Source organism: Numenius arquata, chromosome 11 (assembly GCF_964106895.1).
Source record: "Numenius arquata chromosome 11, bNumArq3.hap1.1, whole genome shotgun sequence".
NCBI lineage: Eukaryota > Metazoa > Chordata > Aves > Charadriiformes > Scolopacidae > Numenius > Numenius arquata.
In genome coordinates, this window is record NC_133586.1 from 18,781,431 (window position 1) to 18,807,542 (window position 26,112).

The window sequence follows — 26,112 nt, forward strand, 5'->3', positions numbered from 1 at the left end:
TTTGCTTGAATTAAATTCAGATTCTATATTTCACACCATATATATATGTATATATATGTTGCAAAATTAAAGTTTGCAACTTGGCAAAGTCTTTGAAAATTGCAGGATTTCTGTTTGAGACACAGTGTGAGAGTATTTTACAGACATATACCGAGCGTGTTTCCTAACTCTGGAGTGTTTTTTTCTAGAGGAAGCAAGGAAAATAAGTTGGGAATCTTCATTCCTAGTGGGTAGTCCTTCACTTGATAAGGAGTCATCCTAAGTTGACCCCCTTTCTATGGTAGGAAATATAATGAGTTTTCTGAATTCCGTGCCAGCACTCATTTTAAAAAATGCACTGCTACCATTATTTGCATTAGAGCATTACTCAGAAGCTGTAACTGAAGCACTGTCCCATTGTGCAGGACAAATACTACACAACTCCACTGGTTTGAGTACCACAGCACATCATTTTTTTTAGTGCCACAATAATTTGACTTTTTCTTAGTCTGATATACTTTAAAAATGTCAGTTTCTGTCGATTTAAGACCTGACACAAAAGGTTTAGCTGTTCCTCTAAAGAAAGTCAAACAGGAAAAATTATAAACCTGAAGTCTGTATTTATTGTGTGATTTCATAAGATATGAAAGAGAAATATTTGGTTTCAGCTGCTGTTCCAGTTACTGGCATGTTACCAGAGCGTGTGTAAACACTAGTATAAAATTCAATTTTGACAGAATACACTTCATCTCTACTTTAAGCAGCAAAGATATCACCAAAGTATATAGCTCATGACCAAAATATGCTGCCTTAGGAATGAAAGGGAGTTACAAGATAGGATGTTTAGGATGAAACTAACTTCTGGAGCTGAAAAGTCCTGTTTTCCCTCCAGAAGAACTAAGTTCCTCCCTCCAAAGAAACAGCTGCCATGCTAAGCCATCGGAGCTCAGGATCTTTTAGCCATAACAACTGGATTTCAGTTGGTCTTTAGCTCCGCTATTGATACAACATGATTCTGTTTAGGGGTCAGCTCCCTCATTCACAAAACGGCTCTTACACCAATTTAGGGCTATGGCAGATCATCTCACTTGCAGGGACTAATGATTACCAAACATACACCAAGCCACTGTAACTGACAAATCATGCGTCCTTGGTGTGCAGGATAGCCTGCAGCAGCCCAATTTCAGGCAGAAAAATAAGACTAATTACTTACTTTTGTCTCAGACTAAGAGTACCCATGTAGGCAGACACCACTCAGCAACTGAGGGGGAACCATTTTTCATGTTGCACCAACAGAAGTCAAGGAGCTGATCTGGCTTAAATAAAATCTGGTCAACAGAAAAGCAGGACCACTGAAGAGGCAATATATAAGAGAGCAGGAGGAGGAATACTCTCAACTAGTGTTGTGAACAAAGGTACACTGCTCTTGAGACCTCAGCTTTTGTGCATCAGAGCAGAATGTGGGACAATTCTTTTTGTATCTGTGTAAGATTCAGACACCAGAGTAGAGTTGATGTAATAGAGCACCAGCAATGGAACAGACATGGTATCTGAAAACAAAGCAAGAAAAAAAAAAACAGCCAAACTTGCCAAGACTGCCAGGAAGCAATGAAAGCTCAAATGAAAGAGTTTAAGGTGTACCCCAAAATTGTAGAGGGTGGCTCCTCCTCCTCGTTGAAGATTTAGACCATGCTGGGATGGCTGGAGAAGCTACTATCCCATGTGACCAAATCAGGTGGTAAAATCAGGGATCCAGTTCTTGCAGTTTATCTCTGGGAACGTGATCCAATTATGGGTCACTTACACCAAAAGCAAAACAGGCTAGAACCTAATTACCAAGAAGATAGATTATGGGGAAAAGGGAATGAGGATATTACACAGGAGGAAAAAGTCCACAACCCTCAAGAAAAGCCCACAAACACCAGAAAACCAAAATCAAGTGACCAGGTGGGCTTCTAACCCCCAACTACCTACCACAGCATTTGTTCCTCAAATGAATAAATTCAGTTAACCAGGCCAAGTGAGGTGACTTGCACCAAGGCTATCATCTTGTACTACCTAAAACTGCCATAGACCTGTTCAGTATAGACATACACTCAAATAGAGTTCAAGCAGCATAACACGCTAAGAAGAGCCTAAATCAAAAAACAGAATCATTGAAACAGAAAACCCAACACATCACCATGACTGCCTGAATACAGAAGAAACTCCAACCTAGTGTCAGGTATTGCTTTCTGCTCCTTTGTTGCATTCTGCCCTCCTTTCTTTCTATGGATGATGCAAGAGTCTCCACAGTTTACAAATGAAGATGTTCTGTCACTTCATTAGTTCTGTGTGGGATGCTAGTATCACGTTTCTTTCTTATCAGCCACACAGCTTTATTTAGCTGAAGTAGGTAGTGTTTGTCTGTGGAACTGACTATGTCCAGTCAGACTGGGTCTGGAGTTTCAAAAAAAATGTTCTAGTAATTTGTAATATTGTTTGTAATATCTAGTAATAATCATGACACAGGGAAAAGATAACTGCAAGGAAAGAGCCTTACTGCTCTGCAAACATCAAGTTATCTTTGTTTGTACAGACTTGCTCAGGGCCAGTAATTTATCAAGTTCCTCTCTGGAAGGAGAGGAGGCAGAACACAAGGAGTCACTTCTGACATCAGCTGGCTTTATACCTCACTAACTCCATCACATGGCTGGAAACTAAGTATTGCATGAATCTTGGGACAGAATGTAGGCTATGGATTTGAACAGCACAAAAACAAGGACTCATGATATCATAGCTAAAAGACAACACATCATCTAACACTAGGATGGTCTCTGTGTCTCTTCACCATCCAGGGTATCAGATAATCTCAATCGTATTCCAATGCACTCAGAGTAGGTAGAGTCACATGATCAGATGCCTCACACATACATTTTAAAATAAACGACCAGATGAAATCTGACTGCAAGAAGCTACTTATATTCAGATATCACATAAATATCAGCTGTTATTTTCTTATAAATGCAATTGCCAACGTGTAATAAATTAATCAACAAACCAACACTGTACCCTGCCAGGCAAGAAACAGCCAAGACAAGAGCTCATTGCTACAGTTTTATCCTGTTGCCACTGCCGAGCTTCACTCAAAATTTGCCAGGCATAAGCTTCAGGTTTAAAATAAGAGTGACTGCAAAGCAGAATTTAAGGCAAAGCCAAGAACCTTTCATTCTTGCAAACTAACTGCACCAAGTTTAAAGCACTTACATAGGGCAGAGTTTTGGGGCTCTTTTAAAGAGACACTCAGTTTTCAGTCTGGAAAGTAAAGATGAAGTTTGGTGGGTTTGTTTCTTTTAAAACTTTGCCTACAATCTAATTTTCAGCCTTCCTGCTCCTCATGGTTACATGTACACAACAAAAAACTCTCCTAGCCTTCCTTGACTGGAAAAAATATAGCATCATTCCTTACAGTCAAGTACCTAGTCGAAAACCCAGATTCAGCCTCCAAAAGACAGCTGCAAATGGGAGCAACCCCTAGGAAGAAGTTCCAAATGTGAAGTTAAGTTGGCTGCTAGTTGAAGGATTATTAGAAAACAGACCAACCCTGTGATTCTCCCTTCTGCAAAACAGAAAGAAGGGCTGGGTCAGAGGGAAGCCTATGAAAACCAGTTGTTAGGTGGTTGTTTTTGTAAAAAAACAGAGTTCTTAAGCTATTAGTGGCTGATCACTTGAAGGAAGTATGCAGCTGCTTTGATTAATGATTGAATTTTAAATATTTATGATGGATGAAGTACATATCTGGAAATGATTGGGGGTACTGCTGTTTGTCATATGCTTCTCACCAGGACTCTACTGAAAATGAGATAATATCACAACAGGTTTTATTTCCAGGATAAAATATTGTACAAGATTGTAGAGACAGAAATACTGTGGGGAAAAAAATATTAAAAAAAAAAAATCTGAGTAGTTAAAAGCTGATTCAAGACTATTTTCAGAATATTTTGAAATGAGCTTCTTTTTTTCTGATAGAAACAATTTTCTGATGACTTGGTATTTAAAGTACTCTCAAATCACAGCTTTTCAAAAGCATTTTAGCATTCAGTAGGAACTTGCATCACCTGTGTTCCACCTGAAGTGTTTCAGGCAAGAATAAACAAAACCTGGGTAATGTTAGTAACCTCTCTGGTACCTGCAAAGAAACGAAGGCCAGATTGCCTCTGTTTAAGTTGTTAGAGCTGGTCATTGCCTATCCAGACTGATACTGTGGCTGTGGACCTTGCTAGAGGACAGGGCTTGGGAATCTGGAATTTTTGGTCTTCCTTCTTCAACAAGGAGGACATAGAAGTGAAAGATCCCAAGCAGACCAACTCCACCTTCATCCTCTCCATTTCCTTTTTCCCCAAGGCAGTATGGTAGCAGAGGTAAAAATAGTCTCATATTCTCTCCTTTTGGACAGCCATAAGGAAAAACAGGCACTGAAATTATTTAATCCAGCATTTAGAGAATTTTACACTGCCACAATGTTTTTTTAAGACAGTTGATGGCTTAAAGAAGATTTCCTGGGAAGATCCTGTCACCTGGTAGATTTGGGCATGGGAAGAGGTCATTCCCTGGGGACTGTACTGTATAATGAGACAGGTCATAGTCAATGCAGTTCAGAACTCTGTGCCTCCTGCTGGCAGAGAGGCACAGTGTGAGTATCTGGTTCTACATAGCAACACTAGACAAATGAGAAGAAAACCCACAAAACCAAACAAAAAACAACCAACAGAGAAAGCCAATTGCTCACCGAGACCTAAGGATTTAAATCTAGAGGTGAGAATGAAGTGACACATCAGCAACAGAAAACATTGTTGGGTGCTGTGGCATTGTATCCCTGCTAGTTACAGTATTTCAAACATGCTGCAGTCTTTACATTAAATTATATTCTTGTATCCACAATTCTTAGAAGTCTGATTAGGTGGATGCATGGTTGAAAGATGAAAAAAATTATTGAAAACTGGCTATGTATAAGATACTATTAATAAAGGATATAAAATACCTGTACCTCATATTTTTGTTGTATTCCTTTCGGAAAAACCCTGCAAATGCATAAGAGTATCACAGAAAAAGCTACATATAGTGTGTATATAGAGAGAGATATTTTATTTTTTATATATATATATATTAATTAGCCAGGACACTTACCTCTAATGTCTAATGAATTAGAGGAAATGATTTTTTTTTTTAATGAAAAAATATAGGAACCCATGATTTTTCATGATCCTTTCTGTTTTGTTACATAGTTACGAAGTAATCTAAGGAACTAGCTTCTAGTTTTCTGCAATAATATTTTCATATAAAATGAGCAGGTCTTGATTCAGGTTCTAAAGACCAATCTCTAGTTGTATTGGTGGGGGAGTTAATTGCAGATTATAGTAACATACATTATTGCTCCGTGGCAAAAATTTGTGAGTGGAATTAAAATTCCAAGATGGTTTGATTGTATCTTTTTTATTTTAGATATCTTCACCAGAGCTGAAATTGTTTATCATATACTTCAGCCTAGGGCAAAATTTTAGACCTGAGCTAGGATCCATTAAAACACACATTCGTAAGGGAAGTCTGGACGCAACAAGGAATAATATACCACTGCAACCAGAGTATTCCTCTACTCACACTGACAGTTACTAAAACCCTTCAGATATTCATCAGCTTCTGCTGCTTACTTTTTGAAAAGTCTCAATAATTACTTCCTGTACTTGGCAATATTCAGAAATTATTTTCTGCTGCCACAAGAAATATTTAGGATGAAAATATTCTCCCATTGGTACCTTTCTGTGTGGTATTAAGACTGGGAATGTATTTATATTTAGGTTTCACCCAAGAGGAAAAGATTCTTGTATAATTCAGTACTACACTTAGAGAGAAAAAAACCTCTAGGCCACAATATGTAGTTAATATTCAGAATTAAGTCAGTTTATTATGCATCAACTGTTAGGTCAAACTCAGCTTTGTGTGCTGTAATTTATAATACAGCTTTACGCCCAAAGCAATATGGAAGCCCTGAAGCAACACTGTGAATTATTACAACTGAATCTGAACACTACCTACCTAAATCTATATGATTTCTTATATTTCTATTGCATGCAGGCTATAAACATGATGTCAGATAGCTCTATGCTGCAAGGATATCTAAATAAAATATCAGTTTCATGACCAGTGTCAGCATTTGGCAGTCTACTTCCTGCAGTCTTAATAAGTGGTAGCCCAGCTGCTTCAGCTGATTTAACTAATTCAGTAAAAGTAATATAAGGAGCTTTATAACTTTCTAGGAACTAACAGATTTTTCTCACCTAATGGCATGGCAAATAAAACTGCACAGCAATTTGGTAACATTACAGTTTTTCCCAGGCTCAGACTTAATTTTTCCATTTTATATTTAGTGATCTACATAGGCAAGGCACGAAGCAATATGCTACTGAAAATCGTCAGGAGCTAAAGCTGAACTACCCTACTCCCTTCTGCTTCCATACTCGAGCTTCTTCCTGCTCCAAAGTGAACGACATCCCATTGTCCAGGGGCAAAGCCTGGCTGCCTTTGCAGTGCCACCACTATAGAGAGATTGCTTCTGAAGGGTTTAAACTACCCTATACAGGATAAAGAGCAACACTGGAAATGGACATCACTGAAGCAGTCACACCAGTTACAGACACTTCAAATGCTGGGGAAATGAATTTCTTCCCTCAAGTTTACCCAGACAGTCTAGAGACAGGATAAGACAACTCTGTAAAACACACAGCACCTTTGCCACCCCTGAAAACCGGACATGTTTTTAATCTCAATCATTTTAAAAGATAAGGAGCTTAAGATCATTAGGCCAAACGTCTATCAGAAGTACCCCTCTGAAGGGTATTTTCAGCCATGATGAGTGGAGACAGAACAAAGTTTCCATGTTAAAAACGTTAAATTTGATTCTTCCCCACTCTCCTTCCATCACTCTGAGAGCTCTACTCACAACAGTAACTTGGCCAGCTCAGGCTTGGTAGCCACTTTTGTACACTCCTGCTAATATTCTTCAAGTAATACTTAGCCTTGTGAAGAAATAAATTTTAAAAATAACAAAATTTAATAATCAAACCCCATCAACATTGGCTAATTAATTCCAAGTATTTTGATGTTGCTTCTCACCATAGCATAGCACATCTCTCTGAACTCACAAAGAGCCTTATTTATACATTCCTTGGAGCAGTTTTTCACTGGTGTATCCCTATGACTACATTATAATGGATTTATACATCCTTCCGACTTACACCTCTTTGAGAGATCAGAACTAGTCCCAAGAGGTTTAAGCCTCACCTACATCAGTTCCCAACGTGAAAGAATCTGCAAATAAACTAATTAGAGATTAATTGGCTAATACATATAGATAAGTTAATTAGGGATTAATTAGTGTTTATATAGTATGGTCCTTAGAAGATGTAAATTGCTCTTAAAGTACTAAGTATTGTATGTCAATTTCTATGGCTGTCTGACAGTTCCGGGTTGATGTATATATAACTGTACTCACTGTTGCATCTACCAGGTTACACATCTCCACACAATTCCTTCTCTAGAGCTTGTCGTTATGGATTTAGTTCTTGTCTTGCAAAAGGATTAACTGGAGAAAACAAAACAAAAAAAAGTCAAACCATGGAGCACTATTGAAATACATACACCTCCAGAAGAGAAAAAGAAATGTCCTCTTCTGCTGTGCAGAAAGGGTGACATGAATCTGGGAAGTCGTGACAACCTCTAAGTTTGTTTGTTTCACAAATCCCCATGTGACCCTGGACCAAAAAAGGTCTCTCCAGAATTTGGATCCAGGTGCTTCTTCATAAGCTCTTCTTTAACCCCTCAACCTTCCTGAGATATAGGCAGGTTTCACAGGAGCATCCATAAGCAGGAGTGTGCCTGTACAACCTACTAACATGAACTGCCTTCCTATTCTACCTTCCTATAACTTCCCACCCGGTTTCAACTTTTAAGAATTCTATTTTCCTGGATCAATCTAACTCCATCCAAGAGCAATGCTGTGTTTCCTCAAAAATTGTATTCTATGGGCTATAGAAAATTATGTTAACATACTTCTACTCATGAAATGTATTGTGAACTTTCTTTTATCAAAGTTTTCAGTCCCAAGCATATATATTCCTACATATTTTCCCCAGTTCTGAACTGGTTACTAATTCTAAGATGTTCATCAATGAATGGGGGGCTATAACTGAGTCTTGGAGTCAGCCCTAGAAAGAGGAAAAATTGAACTGCATGCTTTTTGTGGTGAAGTTTTCAGAAGTCCTGTATATTAATTTGCACTCTAAACCAATACTTGCTTTATATATAGAAAAATAATACAGGCTGAGCACAAAACTAGTGAAAATTAAACAACTAATGCAGAACTCATAACACAATTGACATTTTGGATAACTGCTCAATTTTATAGATTACTCTGCTGATGTGCGCATAGGTAGAGCCTCAGTGACAGAACAAAGCCACAAGTTACAGGTCAGTAAAACAGAGCAGACTCCAGACACACAAACCATATGGAACCATATACCATATGGAAACATTCATCAAAGCTGATACTTGAAGACCACAGAGGATAGAATCAGGAATACTCTGCTGAGAAAAAGGAAAAACCTTGTGGTAATTTTGTGCCCTGGGAAGAAAAACTTCAGCATCTTGGCTCTAATCAGTATTGGCAGAGTCAGTAACCCAAAAATGAACAAGCCTTCAAAGTGAATATTTGAGCAGAAGGACAATTATTGCAGGACTAAACATTAGCTAGGGAAGGCTTTCCTTGCACAAGAACCCACCAGCTGAGTAAGATGTATATGAAATCCCCTGATGTTTCCAGCCACACGTACATATCCCACATGCTAACAAAGCAATCAGAAAAAACCTTTCATATAACTCACGTAAATCGAGCTCCTCAGCCACGCTTCTGAATGTTCTCCTGGCTCTAACAGAGAGCTTCTGCCACAGTGTGCTGCTCGTAAGCACCTCTGGGAATGAGGAACAGGACCAGTAATTCTTTTTAGGTGGTTTCAGCTTAGCAAATTTAAATGGAGTCTTATTCTCTTAGCAAATAGAGGGACTTGTTATGATACTACCCACAAGACAGTTTGAACAACTACAACAATGATATGTTTTTCTTTTTTCTTGAAGTTTGACTCACAATCCAAACACTAGCCTTAGCAGGCAAATCTGCAAACTGTGAAGAGGTTTTTTAATGCAAAACACAAAAATAAAAGAAATGAGAAGAGTCCTGCATTGTTTTGGATACCAGCAGTTAACTACCCCCACACGATTTAAACCATACAAGATTTCAAACACAATAACACGAATGAATATGAGGACAGTATCACCACCTCTACTACCGCTTTCATACATACTGCATAACAGCATTTACCAGCTTTTTAACACTAAGCCTCAGTTGTTCTCCGCTGATATGCAAATACTTCATGTGAGTTTCAATTTAGTTTAAATTCACCTCTAACACTATTTTTTAAAACTTACATCTGACCTGCTTAATCATGAAACTGAACCAGTAGAAAAATGGATGTAGAGTTGAAACTTTCCTCCCTTTACAAATTTCTCGCTATGTAATTTGCAAGCTTTATACTTTCTCTGCTCTAGTGTTTCTGCCACATTTAAAAAGTAATTGACATATATTTCAGAGCATTAGCATTTCTTCAACTATCTATAAAGCCTCAACCAACTCATCATTCATCACCCATAAGCCTTTCTCTTCTTTTTCTACCTATGCTACTGTCCCCACACTTTGCTGAGAAAGGACCTCAGCGACAAGGGGGTGCCTGACTAGGGAACGTGATTAGCTTCAAATGTAGGTAACGACAAGTGATGCTCAGCACTATTTCTGTAGCTGGGGTTAGTCTTCAGTCCCATAACTGCACTAATTGAGAGTTCAGGACAGCTTGCATTGGCCTATGAGCATGAAAGAAAACCATGTTTATGAACTTGGAACACCTTCTGGAAGAGTGAGGGTGGTGGGAGGTGTGCAGGATGGTGTGTTCTATACGGAACAGAGAGGGTTAGAGTTTAGATTCTTCTGGGGTTTACCATTACTACTGTCACTTGAGTACAATCAATCAGAGCAGTCTAACTTCAGACAGAGGGTGATATTCTCGGAAACACAGCAAAAGACTCACTGCCTGGACACTGACATTTAACCATTTTGCACAGGGCAGCAATAACTGAAAGGCAGTAGCTGAGTACAAGTTTTGGGAGTGTACACTTTAAAGAGACTGATTTCCTCCTGCCTGCCTTTGCACCCTTCCCCCTTTCCACACAGAAAGCACTGTAGTTACATACAATAAAGAGTCTGCGCTATTTCTAGTCAAGGTCAGTAAAATCATTTTTGTATTTTTGCCTTTAAAGAAAAATTAAAAAATCATTATTATCCTAACTTAGCCTTTTTCAACACAAAGCCACGACTGTGAATCACCTTCCTGTCCGTAGGTGCAACTCTGGCAGCTGAGACATAAAATCTTTCTTAGGGAACGTATTTCCCTGGCAAGGCTGTGGTTAGTGCATGTGCATTACTGTTACCTTGGCACATGGGAAAATTATTCCTGGATCATCCTGATTTTTATTTTTTTTTTTTAATTTCATTTAATTGTAAAGTTCTTCAAATCATATTCCCCATCTGGACTCTTCCAGGCTTTTCCAGGACATTTGTAAATGTTTTCATTTCCCTTCAGTGAGTACAGCCATCTTTTCAAGTGTAGCCTTTTCCCTGCAAGCAGGCACCACTTGCAGAGCTTTCATACCCAGAGAATGTAGCATGCAGTAGAAAATGTGCAAAGCTAGTGCAGGATGAGTAAAAGCTCTTAAGTGTATGTTGCTCATTAATTAGTCAACAGAGTCTCCAGCTGCCTCTCTCATTCAAAGCTGTTTTCCTTTGCTTTTTTTTTTTCCTCCCACCCCCCCACCCCCGGGAAACCAGCTCCATCCATGCAGCTTGCTTTAAAGAGATTTCTGCTGTGCCTCTGATATCACCTATATTAAGTGCTCCATACAAAACCAGGAAGCACATTTTAGTAATGTTATGCTGACTCCTTTTCCTTGAAATAATTTTTCATTTTTTAATATTTTTTTACTGTTAAATTTACTGGTATTGCACAGTAATATACTTTAATATGGACAAAATATTATAAATCCCCTAACACCTACCTGTGAAAGAAAAAGTATGTTATGCACATGAGCAGAAAACAGAATCCAGGCACTAGATATAATAAGATCGTGTTATCCAACTCTAAACATGGGGAAACAGCACCGGTGTTTTACGAGAGAGTTCAAAGGCATCAGTGCTAATGATCAGCTCTAGCAGTTATAGACATTAAGCAAAAAATATTAATAGTTTCTGATCCCCAAAACTCACCATAGGTGGTACTGTATAGATAAAGTGCATAAATGTGGAAAGTGATTTTTTTTTTCCAGAGCTAGGAAAATATTTGTGATGCAGCCTGGAAAAGGAACTGCAGACTGGAATATAGTCTCGGGCTGTAACCTTGGTTTGCCATCAGTGATCTGTCACAATCACTAACGTTTCTCAAAAGTAACCAAGATCTAAAATAATGCTGTTTCTCTGAGGATAAAGGCTTGTGTATTGACATGTATACATCTAGATGTATAAATATACATTGCACAGTAAAAGTTTTCCCCCTTGTTTTAAATAAAAGCTGAGGTTACTTTAATGGTAGCTGAAGGTTGACACCTTTATGGATTATTCCGTTTACCTTGCTTCTAAGTTTAAACAATATATCAAATAAAAAATAATTCAGACATTCCCGTAGAACATTTTGCTGGGATGTCAGATGTTACAACGTGAGGGAAGTTTAATTACTCTGCTTTTAAACCTAGCTCTGATAAAGGCCTAGCCAGCCTGTAAGTGTCCCATTCAGAAATGCTTTTGGATTGTTTATGTCTTCTTTCACCAAATTTGTATGAAGGACAATCTTGAGCCATCTGGTGCCTATTTAATTTTTAACCACCTCTCACTTGGAATATTTCTTTCTTTATACTTATTTTGTCTTAACAAATTGGCCATAAGCTAAACTGCACCATCTGTGACTTCCAGTAAATACAACTGTTGCTAATGAAATTACCCAGCTTCATCATTTTGATTTAAATGCATTGCCTGCTTTTTCTATGACCTTTCATTGCTTGCCATCAAATCACAGCTTTCACACATTTAGATACACACTCATGTAGGTCAGGCTTCAGGAATAAATCTTATCTGTGAATCTCAAGAAGCCTGGCCAAGCTTGCTCAGCAGGCTGGCGTGAGCTACCACAGCCAGGGCCATGCTAAGAAATCATTATGGCATTTGTGACCATCCAGCTTAGGGGCTGAACTCAGTGTGTTTCATGCTCCAGGGCAGATCCCCTGCCATGTGACCAATTGGTCACTGTTTCTTGTTCTCTTCCCTCCCATTTGTTTGACTGACTGAATTAATGATTCTGGATGCACTAGCCCAGTCTTTTGGCTACCCTGTCTCTTATTCAATCACAGGACAAATCTGACCAGATTGAACTGGAGGAAGAGACTGGGACCCTTACCTTAAAGAAAAACAGCAGAAAATTAAGGTAATAGATGGACGATTAGTAGTGGAGGCGGGGGTATATCATTACACCAATTATCTATATAGTATTTTATGTATAAAAGTAACCTCGTGTGATTAATTGGAATCTAGAGGAATCCATTTCCCTTGACCTCACGTTAAACTGGTAGGTGCCAGGCATTAAGTAGCGTGCAAAATAACTGCAGCTCAATTTACATCAGAAGGAAAAGGTACAGGTGAAATTTCTTTAGTCAGAATGTGATTAACTCAAGCAGTGATTTAGTAGTTGACATAGGTGATTTCAGTGGCCACTTACATGGGCCCTTACATGGCCCCAGCAATATTTTAATTAGGAGCATGGTATATCTCATACCAAGAGAAACTCAATCCCTCAAGCAGAGAGATGTAGCCCTGGTGAGCTGGAAAAATGAGAAGCATCTATTTGACAGGTACAAGCATCTATTTCGGGGATCCCTTAGGTGCTCTGTTAAGGCTTTGGTTCAATATGGATTCCAAAGCACCATCCTGAAATCACTGTCCTGGTGAGACATAGCTAAAGACAACTTTCCAACCTCACATCCACAGATAACGAGAGTATTATCAAATCAGTTACTGAAAACACCAGCAGGTCAAGTGTAAGAACAGATCTGAGTAGAGCATACACCTACCGTACCCTTCCCCAACCTTTTCCTTCTAAAAATAGGAAGATGTTTCATACAAATAATGCTGCATTATTTTAGAGTGCGGCAAGACCGCGAAGAGGTAAAACATGAACGCTGTAAGGAATAAGGAATGAGCAGACAGGTTCCTAGGTCACATAAATTGGCTTGCTGACAAGCCACATATTTGCACCAGTTTGTGATCCCTCCGCCACGGATGAGGAGCTCATAATCCAGGTGCATTCTGCATTCTAAAATAAACCCTTATTTCCAGTTACCCAGAACCATGGTGAAGAATAAAGCAAATCAATTTAACATTTAAAATCAATGTATGAAACTGAATAGCTCAGACTAACTCCCTTTAAATAAGAAAGAGGAAAATCCAACAAACTTGCAAAGCTCAAAACAGAGTTCATCTTTAATCATTTCTCAGAAATCTAACATCTAGTCAGCACTAGAAACATGATGTTACAAAGATACCAATTTCCTCTGTATATTTATGCTCCCCATAGCAGATGCTAGTCAGCACTATCACAATGGGCCCATGCAGGCACGGATACAGCTTTGGATATGCAAACCTCTTTCCCCAAACCATCCATTGTATCCTTTTTTTAATGGACACACTTCTGTTTGACTCCCACTCAATGCATACTGTGCATGTCCTTCTAGCTGGAGTCATTAATTTAGCGAGGTCAAAATCCATTCTTGGATCAAGCTGCTGAGGGGTTACATCATCATGTAAGTGCTACAATTGATGAGGCAGGCTAGAGGACCGATTAGTTAGTAGGTGGGTTATGTTTGTTACAGAGATATATTGGTATCCAAATGGAAAAGGCAAACAGAGTAAGAACAGATGGCAATTAAACTGGCATTTTTTGATAAAATTTCAAAAGTTAGTACATTTTGTCAGAAAAAGACAGGGCTTTTGAAAATACGTTTGATACTTTCTTCCTGTCAAGGAAGAGGAATCACCTTTGCAAAAAAAAAAAAAAAACTTACTAGTTTTATTTAAACTTCCAAGAAGCCTGGCAGTGTCAGCCAGTCTTTGCTGTTCCTTTTTCCTATTTTCAGCACAAAATACATTGTTCTATTGCTCCCAGAACTGCTGTCAAGTGCAAACTACAGGTGATCACACTGTTTATTTGCTTACTCCACTAGCACAATCCCAATAGGTTCTCATAAAAAGTTAGAAAGCTTAATAATTCATTAACCAAAAAAGCAATTTTTGGCGTAGATTTGATACAGTACATTAAGGAGACCAATGAAGGGAAGGCATTCATCCATACTTTTGGAACTTGGGCCTTGGATGACTATCAGAAGCACTGAAAAGGAAGGGTAATTTTTAACCATACTGTGAAAAAAATTTATGTCTGGAATTAGGGATTTTGGCAGTGCAATAATCTTCATGATGTCTGGCAACATGAAAGTTTCTGTAGTATCAAGCTGATACACAGGAACAAGACTATAAAAGGAAGCACTCACTATGAACAGCATTGTTCATCAGGGAAGACTTCCAGAAGCTGGCAGAAACTTTAGTGTACAGCCCACAGAAAGTGTTGAAATCTCCAAAATACAAGATGCTATATGGCTAGTGGTAGATAAGCTGACTTCCTACATATTTAAAGCAAGTAAGGACTAAGATTAAAAAAAAAAATGTGTAAACTCCAGCCAAAACTCCATACAAACCAAATGTACTCAGCTTTAATGACAGATATTAAAAAAAAAAAAGAAAACCACATACACCAAAAAACCAGGAGAACAATGCTCAATGCAAACTACAAAAATAGTTCTTCAAGCTTCCTTCTGCAACTCCCTTCTGCATGTGATTGCAGTATTCAAGAGGCAACCACAGAAAGTCAAGCCAGGATTAAAACCCATGACTTTATAAAGGGAAATGGTACAATTTAAATGGGAAAAAATACAGCAAAAGGAAAGTACTGCCTCAATTGACTTGCTATCAACAGACACAAACACAACTTAAACCCTTAACAGTTTGAGTTACGCATGTTCTAATCTATATCAGCATGTCAATGACTGATAACAGAAGAAACCCACAATGTAGTTTGGTATTTATTGTTTGACGGGACTGGGCTTAACGTAAGAGATAATTTTCTGCAAACCCCTTCCCAGAGTCAAGGCATACCTGCAGTTAAACCTGCCTGATGCCCACTACCCTGCAGTCAAGTACGTTTCACAACGCACTCGTGTTGCATTGCTAGAACAGGATGACACCAAAACTCACACAGCTCATGGGGATTACAGCCACATGGATTTCTTCAGAACTGTAATTTTTTTTATATCAGAAAAAAATACTACTAAAGTTTAGTAACTCCTTAAGAGATTCAAAGCTGTCTTGTCCTGCAGCCACAAGAGTGATATGCATCCAGCTGAACAACAAAATACCGTGTAATCAATTGTATTTTATCTGCACATTTGAGTATCAAACTGTTTATCATCATGCCCAAAGGAAAAAAAAGCTCTCCAAAAAATACCTCAAGTAAATTAGAATGATCCAAGAAGAATCAGAAACTCAAATATCCCAAAAGCAATAATGAACAGCTATTTTTATGGCAAAAGTTATTTGATGGAAATCATTATGCAACTGTTATCACAGTTTATCAACTTCTGATGCTCTGTGTGCCTTTGTATGTTCAGACAAGGGAAGGAGACAGCAGGGCTAATTGGAGAGAACTGCATCTTGAAGAATAATCTACGACAGGAAATTTTTTTGTGTTTTGTAAACACTCTTCTCCATTGTCAACAGTATCATTTCATGTATATCAGGGTAACAGGGTGACCAGGCTCTCTAGCCAGCCAGCACAACTTCTCAGACAAATATTAACTTGTTCTATAGATCCAGTCAAGATAGAGCTACGAACATTTTCTATCGCAAGCAGGAGAAGGCAAGATTGAATCTTGGTTGAATTCAGATCCAGGAAATTTATGTATAATATTTTTAAGTGAAAAACAACCTTAAGAAGAAAGTTTAGGGGAGGATTCAAATTCTGTTTTGTTATTTTGAGGTACTCTTTGGAAAAAAAAACAACAACCAAACCTAAAGGCAGTGACATATGGTCTCTCACACAGAGGTTTCTATGGGAGACAAGTTTGTTTCTGGGTTTAATAGCATACACAAGACCAAATACTGGTTTGGCATTACTAAGATGACAGTTTTTAAGTAGATGTTGTATTTCATCCCCTGTTCTCATGGAACAGGTGATCTTGAAAACAAAGGGTTGCTTCACAGCACATGGTATTCTGAAGAGGAACTCTACCTCTGACAACATGCACATAGATATCTGACAGGCCTTAACTTTTAGTTATTCTCTCTACACTAGGAATTTCTTTCTAGAAATCCTCTCTATGCTGATTACTTCCTTTACAAATAAAATGCAACTTAACTGCACACCCTTAAACTCCCACCTTAAAAGAATGAATTGAAAAGAACAAAGAGGGAGCATGTGCCTACTAAATAAAGCAAGAGAAATGAAAGACAGAACAACTTTCATCTCATGCACAAGGCTCTGCCAATCTACAAATGAGTAAGACAGAGCAGCGTGGAGAGTAAAATAGAAGAGGAGCACTCCCGTTGGTTGGATTTCAATCACTATATCTATTCTCCACAGTGACATGCCTGTATTTCACTGTGAAACAAAAGAAAGCACCAAAAGCAAACAACCTTCAAACCTTTCCCAGCAAATAGCCTTTCCAAACCTTGCCTACACATTTTTGTTACAACTTCCACTACCTCCAGCAGCTTAGGAAGTGACCACCAGTGTCACAGAGACGTTAATCAACCCTCGGCTTTCAAAACTAGATGCAACAAATCATATTTTGTTTAGTTAGGAGATACCCTTTCACGCCAGGTGACACAGGTCCACTGAAGAATTGCTGAGTGTCTCAATACATCTGTTTGTAGAAGTGATTTAGTAAATAAAAATAATTTCATTGCTTTCTGAGTCATCAGCTTTGTACTTCATCTAACTTTTCCTTATCTGAGCATTCAGTTACATCAAAGAACTTCTATTATCTGCTTTGTTCCCCGAGACTGGACATTTCTTTGAGCTTTGAAGAGTCCCAACAAATGCAAGACCAGAAGATTTTAAGACGCTTATCAAATCCACTGTCCATGTTGTCTACATTCTTTATTTCTGCCAGTGTTCTTCATTTCATCAGTATTTTAAATGTTGTTCTTATTCTCACTTTCAGTGGTTTCTATAACATTTCCATAGTTGATTCTACAAGTTAAAACTGTATTATCTGTCATCGCCTCATGGCATGAAGTTCAGGCAGGGTGGTAAAACATGTCATGGCTTTTTTAGCTACCTTTATCCCTCCTGGGAAAAAAAATTGTGTTCATGTTTATTTTTTAAAAAATTACTTCTAATCGTAATTATTTCAAATGAACATATTAAAAATCTCAATCAAGATTAAAAATTAATCTTTGAATTAATGACAGGTGCTTGCATTTCAACAGCTGAGCCTGAAAAAAACAACTTTGTAGGTGCAGTGAAAACATTTAAAATTTATTTCAGTTTTCCGTACTCAGTTATTTTTAAAAGTCCAGGAATTTTTCTGTTATTATTTTAATTATTTTAATACCTGGACATTATTTATGACTCTTCCATTCATAATTATGCAGTATAATAGTACAGAGAAAATTTACTTTTTCTTCCTAGAAAAGGTAGCAGATCTCTAATAACATGCGAGATGTTCTCTCATGCCCTTCACATTTAGGTAATCTGTAAGAGTTTACAGGTGCTTTCTGTAAGCTGAGCGTATTGCTATACAGGAAATGAAATCCAGGTCATTACAGGAAACATAAAAAACTTTCATTTCTATCAATATAGTTTCAGAAAGAGAGAAGGAATACACCATGTCACCTAACAGTATTAGTAAAATGTCTACCACACCTGTGCAATACCTTTGACTCTGCAATTTAACATGTTTATCAAAAATAAGCAAATTTGTTCCTACTAACTTCCTCGTACATATGTGTCTTCTTCACTATAGGTCTTCCAGAGATTCACAGATACTGAATAATTTCCAGATCTTTTGCTTAGAACCTAAAGGCAAATTCATCTTTTCTTCCTCAGTTTTCTCTGCAAAAGGTGGGTTGATTTTTTTCTCCAGAGACACTAATAAACAAACTGCAGTTATATCACAAATAAATTTGCATAAAACCCCTCAGTTTTATGACTGTTTCACATTCCTGGTAAATGTTCCTGCCTTCAAAGAGAAGGAGATCTGCAGATAGAATATACCTATAGCTAGCTATCTGTTAGCTTAAGCTGGCTGATCTACAGACACTTCTCCAGGAACAACTTCTCCTTTTTCAGAGCTATTATCTTTTTGATCTTCAAATTGCCATACAATATAACTATTTTGGGAATATGTATTTTCACTTGTGATAGAGAATTAGGTCTAATAAAACACTATTTCTACATGAAAAAATCATATAGGAAAACCAGAAATGTGTCTGGTGATGCTTTTTTGGAGCATCATTTACTCATTATTTTGTGTAGAGCATGTGTTGGAAGACAGTTTGATGTTTAAGTGGGACTTGACTCAGCTTTCAGAAAAATAGGCTTACAGCACTTCATCAAGTCCTTTTAGGGATTAGTTTGTATCAAATATATCCTTATTTGCATTTCAAGTTACCTAAAAGGAACTGCTATTAGCTTTTCAAAGTGGATAAAGCCAGACACTTGGTTCTGAATCAAGGCATTTGATTGAGAGGGAAAAAAAAAATAATCCGTATAATAAAATAAAGACACAGAGTCACAACAACAACAGAAATTTCCTATGCTACCGGTTATTTGTTATACCATGGTATGATTCTTCTTATGTCTGAAGGTGGTGATAACAGGGAAGTCTCCATGGGTATGGAACCTAAATAAATGAGACTGAAAGAGCACCAGATCCACAAAATTAAGTGCTCAAAGCCAAGAAATGCTAAAAATTAGAATGCCTGTGCAATTTCAGCAGGTTCACTTTGTGAGTGAGCGTCATCTAAGAGTCTCTAAATTTCATCACAGGAGCCCTGTCTCACTTATGAACAGTGCCCAGGAAACACACTGAATAGCAGGAGGAAAAAGCTGGTGCCTGTAGTGTCCCCTTGCCCTGTCTTCCTGTCTGAGAGAATCTAGAAAGCTTGAGGAGAAAGATATCATAAGCAAAAGAACAGACTTCATGTCATGCTTTCTACTCTGGATTCTGCTGCTGGCTCTGTCCCCAGGAATCCGCGATGCTGTGCAAATTACATAAGGCAGCAGCTCTGTGGTTTCTGTTTATTCTTCATTTTATTGGGGTCCTGAGTTAATTGCTACACGAGTTGTCACTATGGCTAAAAAAATGCAACATCGGTAACTGAGGTTCTAGAAATGTTATTATTTAGTAGAGTAAGTATCAGACTTTCAGCTGCCCCAGCTGTCCATTCGTAAACTGGAAGGAATGATTCTACCTTGTCTACAAGTGGCATTCCAAAAATAAATTCTTAAATGTGAATGATGAGCATCCTTACGGAAATCAGTATTTCCATATTCAGCACAGTGTGAGTACTGCACAGTAAATAGGACATGAGCCATAGCCTGTGCACTAAGGAGAAAATGAAACACTGAAAAACTGCTCATTCATTGAGTACTGAGTATCCTGCCTAGTGAATGAAATGAGGTCCTGAAGAAAAGGTATGTAATTACAGAAAAGTCACCTCATAAGTGCATCTGCACATAAGGAGGCCAAACTGAGGTTGCATGGGAACATCTTAATTTTGACATTTTCCAACTTGAACATTTGCTTTTGCAATATTAAAGATGATATTAACTCCACTGGTTTAGATGAAGTGCTTTGCACAACTGAAAACCCGCAAGTTGTAGAACGTGGCCCCACTCACTGGTTAACACCAATAGCCCGATACCACTCAATCAACAGGCTGAGTCCACCAAAATGGAGCGAGCCAACTAAATTCATGCCCACTGAGTACTCAAAGTGAGTATCTGAGAAGTAAATGGACTGTTTCTATCTATTCAGCACTGCAGGAAAAAAAAAAAGAAAAAAAAAAGAAAAAAGTTTAGTTTCAAAAGAATTTATCTAGAAAAAGGGAAGTGGATCTGGCAAGAGTTTGACATTGCTTAAGGCATGCACAGGTGGATGGAACTGCAGGCCAGGTCAAAGGAAAGAAGAGATTTATGTTATGTGCAAAGAAAAGGGCAGAAGAAAAATAGCCGATCGGGCTGGGCTGCACTGAAGTGAATGAAACAGCTGTTCATACAGGGAAGGAATGGTCAGGTAAGACAGGTTGGAAATAATAATCATAGGGCCATCTGCTGCCCTGGGACTTTGCACCCTCAAGGTATGAAACAAATTTTGTCTTCTAGGAGCTCAAGCAGTGTAGCTGTTACAAGCCTGTCAAGTAAACAACACCTGAACAGGGCATTAAAGTTATATGAGTTTCATGCAAAAGTTGCTCAACTAGTTTAACTCACAACAGTAAGTCAAAAGAAACCAGTGTTCTTTTAACTAGATTTTTCTATTTTAACCAAATTCTCTGTGAACACAAAAGAAATACACTATATGAAGTGCCACTACCATTTCCAGCTTACGTGGAAGAATTAACAACCATTTACTTTGTCATTTCTAAAAAAAAGATCAGTTCCCATACAGATTCTAATTTTCATTTTTACCAGGACCTTTTTTTTTTTTTTTCAATTATTTTGACAAGAAGTTTGAAATAGCTGGAATCTGTGGTGCAGGTATTTCCTTGACCTCCGTCACCTTGTTTCAGGCTTCAGAATGCAGTACAGAAGCTATGCTATGAGATAAAAACATTTTCTGGATGAATTATTGCTTCCATCCAAATTATACAATATCTGCTACTGTCTTGAGCAAAAAGAGAATGCATCCTTCCATCTCCAGAAATTTGTGTAGCCCCGTAAACTGTTTCTGAGACCAGTGTTAGTGCCCAGTGCACTGGTCAGCCTGTAGTCCACTACAGGAAAAACACAGGAGAGACTCCAGACTGTCTTGATATCTTGGATGGGTCACAGCCTGGCCAGCCAGTCCTCTGCAGTAAAGCCTCTCCCAGGATGGATACCACAGAAGCCTGATTTAGTCCCCTCTCTTGCTGAAGTAGCACACCAAAGCATCAGGAGACTAAGTGACAGCTGACAGCCCCTGCATCTCCAATTCCTAGTTTTACCTCTTTCTCAAACTTTCATCAACTGGAGAGGTGAAGAGTATATCCTGCATCAGACTGCAATGGCAAATAAAAGAGAAAGGCTGAGCGGTAATGGTATTAACTTGAAGAGACAGAACTGAATGTATTGTTAGGGAACTGCCCCTATTACATACCGCTGTTATAAAATCTGGATATGGTACTAATTTTTGGCTTTTGGATGCTATTACTACCATTATTAAAATGAGCCTGCTTCCATGTGTTTTTCCTCAAAACAAGCTGGAAGAGTATTTTACCACGGTACACAGCTAATCGTAGTAGTTCAGAGACCTTGCAGATTAATATACGTGACCACTATGTCATGCCTCGAACCTTTGAACTACAATGCAAAGATGCGTTTTTAAATTACTGTTGAACTTCTAAAGCAGAAATTCTTTGTGCCACTGCTACCCTGATGCCTGGATAGCACTGACCCAGAGAGCGACCCAACATTTTCTACCAAGAAGATACCTAATTTGTAAGTCAGGAAAGTATTTAAGGAGTCTAACTTCAACCAAGGGTGGCTAATCCACCTAATGCCACTTTTATAAACAGTACAATTCCCTTCTGAGGCCAGTGGGTTACAATAGATACAGTTGGTCCAGTTCAGTAGGACCAAGTAGCTGAAATCATACCTACTTCACTATTTGCCAAAATATGCCCGCAGAGAGCCTGCTCCTTTTCACAGCTGCCTCTTCTATCCGGAGCCCACCACTGGGCTTTGGTCACCAGGCAGCCCTACCCCAGGCTCAGAGAGTGCAGAACACAGCATGCTCCAGCTCCAAAACCTTCCTGCAAGGATGCCACACGTCCTGCCAAAGTTGGATGGTACTGAAGGACAACACACCCTTGAAGAACAGCTGCTTTCCTTCTTTGCATTGCTATCAGCTGGATCCCTTCATCAGCTATAAAAGAAACTTAAGGAGACAGCTTCTTGAGCCTAAACAGCCTTTGTGAATACCTCCGTAAATATCCTTGCCTTGGCTCAATGGAAACCGTATTTGTTAGCCTGCAGAACACACTGCAACACGCACACTCATTCTCCAGCTTCACCAGAAAGCAGCCTTTGGCTGGGACGCTGTAAGAGAATAGACACCGGGACCAGGGCTTTAAAGAGAAATGTAGGCAGAGATGACCTTGCATTAGGATTCCCTGCTGTTTGCAGCCATCCCTTAGAAATGGCACTTTTAAAATTAGGTAGCAACATGGCACATTAAGTGCAGGTGAAAAGGAAAGATCATTTATTTAATTTAGTTTATTTATTTAAGTTGACCCGCTGAGGGATGCAATGGGATGGGGAGAAATGAAAGAAAGAATGGCAATGACCTTGCATTAATGAAGATCACACTCTACTGGAAAAAACAGCCAGCATTAGTAGGGGCTTTGCTCCAAGGAAACCTGCAACTGCTGAGTCTCACCAAAACTAATGACTATCATTATGCCCATTTGTGAAAATAAGCCAAATTTTAGAAAAATGAATGAAAGTAGTTGTGACAGAGATTTGGGATGTAATCATAATATGCCAAAGTTAAGACAAAATGTCACCTCAGTATCTCAGTTAGCAACCACTGCTAAAAAAAGTGTGAAACACAGCTCAGACAAAAAACTCCTCTGTTACTGCAATTAAAAGGCAGATGCCAGATGACTCAACGTAGCAGAATCCAACACAACAGCCCAGGTTGGGAAATCAGTGTCAGTTTGGGATTTTTTGGAGAGGGGGACATGGGTTTTGTTTTGGGCTTTTTTGGTCAATGCCACTGGACAATACCTTCTAATTTAGCTTTCCACATAAGAAACTCTCACTCAGGTTGTCAATGCCAGTCACCTGACAGAGAGGTGGATAAAATATCTCACCTCAGAAACAACCCTGCAAATGACACACCAGTCAGGCTGTGCATCCCTTATAGTAAGTGTGCAGCCTCATTGATTGGGAAATCCATTTCAGCATTACTAGGAAACCTTACTGTTTGGGATAGTCACCAACAATTAAAAGTTTATAATAAGCCCAAACACAGTGTATATAAAAGTTTTAGCATCAACATAGCAAAACCCTTGAAAACCATGCTTCTTGAGTAACACCAAATTTTGGACAGTCTTCAAGCTAGAGGCTAAGCCAAAGGCAAATAAATTCGCTGTGGGCAGTATTTAATACAGATTTACAGCTTTTCTTAAAACCAAAGTATAGCAGATGTTTAATTTATTGCATCTGAAAATTCAGAATATATCTAGGAGAAAACTGTACAGTAATGATTACAAAACAGTGACTGAAGTCACCAAGACTATTTTTACCTAAGATTCTCAGTCATGAAGCGTAAAGCTCAGGTAAGCTGTTTTCCTTTTCCACACAATCTAATATACTGCCATCATACAATAGAGAAAAGGCTTGTGGGTATTCTATATGAAGAGACAACTGGTGAGATAAGAAATTTAAAGTTTTAAAAGTCCTCATATAACCTGTATATTTCCACTTGTTAACAACATTTCTTGAGACAAACCAATGATACCTCTTGCTCAGAAAGTTAGGCTACTTGCAAGTTAAAAATTCAAAGCCACATAATTAATTAAAATTTTTTCCATTTTGCTCCATTTTTACACCACTGGTTCCTCACATTAAAGAATGACGTTTAAGATACGAAAACACTACGAGCCAAATTAATGCTTTTAAGAACTGTAATTATTAGAATTATAAAAATAATTGGTCCAGTAAGGACTGAAACTTCTTCAGTTTTGGTATCTGATTGTATTTTCATTCACTTTTAAAATATAAATACATATTTATACAGAGAATTCTTGGTTTAACAAACACCCCAGAAATCCAAGTAATTCTTCGCTAGATGGCAACAATATTAATGTATTAGCTTGATTTTTAGTTCAGTCCAAGATCTTTTAATAATAAAACACCCTACAGGTAGCTTACCCATAAAGAGATTCCTGTAATCAGGCTGCAAGAATTTTTATTTAAATTATACGTAAAAGAAAGAAGTAACATCATTGAGGGTTGATTCATCTCAGCTCTGAATTACTATTCCAGACTAGTGACCTCCCCTGAAAGTGGAGATGTTTGATGACTTCTTAAAACTTACTTTCTTGGTTAATTCTCATTCATAACCTTTGCAACTACAATAGAGACAATAGTCGGCATACCTTACAAATAATTCTGAGCTCACAGGCTCAGGCCATCTCCTGTTTATTGTTACTTTGCTGTACCAGACAAATACGCTCCCTGGGTGTATTTGCATGGTACAAGTACACAGTAACTTCTACCTGGGACAGTGTTTCTGTCAGTAGGAAGAGAGATCCCTCCCTCCCCAGGGCTCCTAGCAACATCTCCTGGATCAATGGTATTACTGCAGCACAGGCATCCTTACAGCTGTCTGCCATATGACAGGAAACAGTAAGGAGCAACTCTGACAGTTTAGGAAAAAGGATGTCTCTAAATTCAAAACAGCAAAGGATAAGAATTTTATATGACACACTCTACTTCTGGCATGCAGTTTTGCGATGTGGGTTAATTTTCATGTGCATGAGAACACAGCAAGTAGTATCACCTCCTACTTTGGCTTTTAGTTTAATTGAATCACTGGTTCATCTGTATATGAATTGTAATATCCCCCATGGACAGCCAAGTTCACTTCAATATCCTTATGGGGCCAGAGCCGTTACTCAGGAACTTTGCTACTTTGCTTATAAGACTGGCACAACTACGAGAAAATTCAGGCTCTAGGACACAACGCGCTCTTCCCTCATCCACTTCCAGAAAGCATTTTTCTCCCTCCAGTTGTACAATCGAAAACAAGAGATGCCTTTCAAACTGTGTTTGGAAGAACACTGTATTAACAGTCAATAATAAATACAAATTTATAACATCTTATTGTCTGCAAACATCATCTGGCTGGTTGTAATAATTCATTTAATATATTCTAATGTAAAAAGAATATACCAGGCCATAGCACCAGTATTTGTACCTATCGACGGTGCACGGAGCACTTACTGAATTGCTCAAGCAAGTAGGACTGTATACATTATTTGTAAACAAATAAGGCCATATCAAAGAAATGTCTGACAGCATTGCTAATTTGTCTTGCTCATCAGAAATACAAAGAGAGACGGCATTTGCTTAAATCCCCAGCTGGGGAAAGAAAGAAGGGAAAGCCTCACGACAATACCTCAGATTTGTGCAAGCAGCCTTCCCCTTGTGTTCCATGTCCCTGTTTCTTTTCAGAAAAGGGAACATTTTGTAAAGCTACACGCAGTGTGAATGCAAGGACATCTCTATTCCTTCCACTGACCTCTCTGTATCAAGTCTACTTCCTTCATATGCATGCAGAGAAATAGAATTGAGTTTAGGCTCCAAACTAGGTTTAAAAGATTAGCTTGTGTGTGAGCACTAAAACACCAGGACAACTATTTTTTTCATCCTTTCTTGATTTTTCATATAACTCCTATTAGCAGTAATTGAGAGTGCATGCACACACACTGACGAGTTGCTAAACCACTACGTGGCTAGTTAAGGTTTAATCCCGGTGCTGTCTGGTACATAAGATGGCATCATTTATTCCCAGAAAGACCATAAATAGATGACCAGCTCTCTGCCCCAGTAACGTACTTGGTCTCACATTTTTAATACATATCTTTATAAGGTTATTCTCCTAAGTGTCCTCTCCAAGGAGCTTTGCTTA